Genomic DNA, 4,090 nt, shown 5'->3' with positions numbered 1-4,090 from the left:
TAACGTGTTTCAGAATAATCTAAGGAGTCGATACCAACATTCTGAAGCTCTGAGAGAGAGAGAGAGAGAGAGAGAGAGAGAGAGAGAGAGAGAGAGAGAGAGAGAGAGAGTCACATTTTAAGTGCATGCGACAGAGGAAATACACGCATGACGAATGTCTGCTCATGACCCGTTGTCTACGAAAGGCAAGTCTTCAGGACAAGAGCACACACACACACAGACATTTATATAGTATATATACAACACACACACATATATATAGGGATCCTGTGGTAGGGGTGTAAGAATACTACCACCGTAGTAGGTCCTGCATGTCGTAAAAGGCGACTAAAAGGACAGTTGCTGCCTTGCAGACTTACTTTTTAGCAAAAGGCTAGACCCACCGCCAATAGCTGTGGTTGATGACAGCAAAGGCATGCGGTCGTAAAAGCCCCCTTTGCCAGACAATGAACCATGCCTGATAATGCCTTCGATAGAAGGTGAAGGCGCATCAGGCAACCGACACCTTGTAGGGATAACGGTGGGAAAGAAGAAGAAAATATATCATGTATGTATATATATATATATATATATATATCCATATATATATATATATATATACCACACACACACAGCTGCAAAAGGGATTAACTTTTCAGTTCGTTTTATGAGCCAGTATTTTGGGATATGGTCGCCAGCCCATGGTTTCTTAACCCTTGCTGGTGACTACTACTGCGCCTGGTTTGCAACAATACACCTTACTCACTGCTCAGGTCAACATGTACACACGGGCAGATAATATATATATATATATATATATAGGGATATATATATATATATATATAATATATATGCATATATATGTGTGTGTATGTAATGTTAAAAACTTTAAAAAAATAAGAGAAAAAAAATCCTAAATAGACATCGGACTTTTCATAACGACACCTTCAGTTCAGTTCACGAATGGTTATTACCACCTGTTGCATGACCGGTCACGTGACTTCCGCCATATTTTCCACCGAGGTGGTCCCTAATTTGAGGTCCGTTATACTTTTTCTCACATTTCCTGTTATTTGCCGGCGTCGATGACCATAATCGCCCCTACGCCAGTCTGCATAAAGCAATATAATCCTTCCTCTTAACAATTACTAGGATCGGTATAGATTTATTTATTTCTTTCTTGGGGCTAGCTATAAGAGTAAATCTAGGAGACAGAAGGAGCAGCGTTGATGGTCGTAATGAAATAAACACAGGGAATAAACTGATTAACATTATAAATGGCAAGCAACTACATTATTAAAAAATCAATTTCTTCTCTTCGCTCATGAGCGTGATATTTCTCGAGTCAGAAATCAGTCGAGTCACAGAATGAACTTAAAGAAAGTGATAATTGCAGATCATTGACATAAAGATGAATAAATTGCACTAAAAGAATACTTACCAGGAGCTTTCACGAAGGAGGAAATAAACTCGAATAAAGGAATAATCACAGAACACTTCTATAAACGAAGAAATAGATCCGAACAATGAAATTAACTTGGAAGTAAACTTGAATCAGGAAATGATTCTAGAACAAAGGGAAATAAAGTAGAATAAATGAATAATTACGGAACACTGAAACAACCAGCGAAACAAACCTGAGCAAACGATTGTTTCGTAATAATAAATTAAAACACAGGAATGAACTTGAACAAATGAATTGCTGAGCAACAAGACTGCGATCTCGTTCTCAGAAACCTGCAACGGAACCGCGCAGCGAGAGCGTGGGTGCGTCTCCAGTTGGCAAAATGAGCATAAGAGGCTTAGCCTCGATGGTAAGCCTCGTCGAAGCCTTACGAGTGGGACTTGAGGCACGTATCAAGGACCCTCATCATCGTCATCTTCTTACTGAGTGACGAGGCGACGTTTGGGTTTGACGGGAGAACTTTGAGGAAGCGCCTTGGGACACTTGTCCCTCCCTCACCAGTCTGCGTTTGTCTGTTTGTCTTTCTGTCCGTCGCTTTTCTACGAGTCTACCGCGGAAAGTGAGCCTTGGCCCTTATATTTAAACGTTGTCCACCAAAGACGGCAACATATTTAGTTCTATTGTAAATATATAAAGATGACTTCATGACAAATTTCGTTTCGCTTCTTGAGTGCCTGAGGTTTTCTGAGTAATCTTCGTTGTAGTTTACATAATCGTATTCTATGAAACAACAAGAATATAGATTTTTTATTCTCGCTATCGATACAAAAATTAACTTACAGTTGTGACATATGAGGCTGTATATTTTTTCTTTATAAAATGACTGAGACTGACAAATAATTAGGCGAAGATGATTTCTAAAATGAGAGAGAGAGAGAGAGAGAGAGAGCAGGAAGGCATGGCAAGAAATGTTATCTCAAAGAAGAAAACAAAAACGAAGAAAAAAAAGAAAGGACATGCAATGACTTTACTAAATACAAAAATAAACGATTAAAAAATAACTCATGAATAATAATAATAATAATAATAATAATAAAAAGCTCGCAGCTAGATTTGATAACAATTTTCCCCCATCTGGAGTCCATTACTAGAAATTCACGAATGAAAGAAATTGGATTCTCTCTCTCTCTCTCCTTTCCTATAAGCTAGCAGTCTGTTGAAAACTGTAAGCACTTAACTTTATTAAAGCCTCAATCTTTCTCTTCTCCACAAGTTTGCAAATTGATATCGCATATGTTAAGTCGTACTTATATTAAAGTCTCTCTCTCTCTCTCTCTCTCTCTCTCTCTCTCTCCCTTCCTATAAGCTAGCAGTCTGTTGAATTCTGTATTTACTCATCTTTATTAAAGCCCCATTCTTTCTCTCTCTCTCTCTCTCTCGCTCTCCATAAGTTTGCAGTTTGATATCACTTTTGTTTAGTCCTATCTTTAATGAAGTCTCTCTCTCTTTCTCTCTCTCTCTCTCTCCCCTACGGCTTGGCTCCCTAACTCTCCCTGCAAGAGGATATACATGATTAGGTTACTAAGTTCTGAATCCTGCCATTCGTGTTTCCCTTTCGTCAGTTGTCTCCCTCTCTTTATCATCTCCCTTCGCCTGTATCGCCCGTTTTGCTTCGTGAAACACGACGAGACGGTTTCAGAAAAGAAGAAGAAGAAGAAGAAGAAAAACATTTGTGATGTTTATTCAGGGACGCACGCTTGTCGAGACTCACTTGTTTAGCCGGAGCAGGTTTTGACTGATCAGGGTCCTGCGTAAATGCTGCGCTAACCCCCCCCCCCCCCCCCCCCCCCCCCCCTTCCCCCCCCCCCCCCCCCCCCCCCACCTCGCTCTCTCTATCGGTCTCTCTCCTCGTCATCACTCCCCCAAACTTTGTGCTCTGGTATGTACTCATGTGAGACCTGTCATGTTCTTCGTAGGTAACTTGAAGTTGTGTATCTGATGTCTGCTGGCCGAATGTATATTAATTAGAATTTATTTAATAGTTGATTTCCGGTGACCTTTAGCCCTCTGGTGCTAATTTACATGACTAAATAAACCCATTAGCAATATATGGCTGATGGGTGCCTTTCGATCTGCTGTTCTTGCAAACACAGGCTCTTGCTTTGAAATTTTGTGGTTTCCTGGCTCGTGTAAGAGTGGTTTCTTCATTACAAGATTTTTCATACCTATATTCACGCTGATTAAAAACAACTTCACATCACTTTTAAACTCATTAATGAATAAGGAATTTGTCATCTAGTTACCGGAAATCATTTATGTATTACTAGGAAAGTTATCCAAGACCCCGAGATGCGGATGCTTAGTGTTACTGGATCCTCATGAATGATATTTTCACAATGACTAGATTTGACATCGTTTCGTTTCTTCCTTTGCTTGGATAAAGGGAAGGGATTTTAGCATCCACAGAACGCAGTTAGAGGCCAATCAATCGAAATCCATCATCTCTTCTTTCTGTATTTCCCTTTACCTTCTGCCGCTTCCAAAAGGCAGTCCACACTAGGAAACATTGTTTGCAAACATTTCCTAGTGTGGACTGGTTTTTCTTCTTGCAAATAATGTTTCCTAGTGTGGACTGGTTTCTCATGAGCACCATATTATTTGGAAACTTGAATTTCCAGTCAATGGCCCCTTTGGGCTTGTTCGATA

At 39.9% G+C, this 4,090-nt stretch overlaps 1 protein-coding gene across 4 annotated transcripts in view; it reads right to left on the bottom strand.

The window, feature by feature from the left end:
• LOC135211274 (carbohydrate sulfotransferase 8-like) overlaps nt 1–4,090 on the bottom strand; it is a 114,516-nt gene that overhangs the window by 18,704 nt on the left and 91,722 nt on the right. Inside the window, exon 1 of one of the 4 annotated variants that reach the window (XM_064244592.1) lies at nt 1,617–1,638. The exons of the other annotated variants lie outside the window; for them this stretch is intronic. The gene's annotated coding sequence lies outside the window, so the exon portion shown is untranslated. Of the gene's footprint in view, nt 1–1,616; nt 1,639–4,090 lie in introns of those variants that run through there. 4 annotated transcript variants of the gene reach the window in all.

The sequence above is a fragment of the Macrobrachium nipponense genome, chromosome 4 (assembly GCF_015104395.2).
Source record: "Macrobrachium nipponense isolate FS-2020 chromosome 4, ASM1510439v2, whole genome shotgun sequence".
In the NCBI taxonomy this organism is placed as follows: domain Eukaryota; kingdom Metazoa; phylum Arthropoda; class Malacostraca; order Decapoda; family Palaemonidae; genus Macrobrachium; species Macrobrachium nipponense.
Note: the sequence above shows the minus strand (reverse complement) of the source record. Positions and strands in the feature narration are given on the sequence as shown.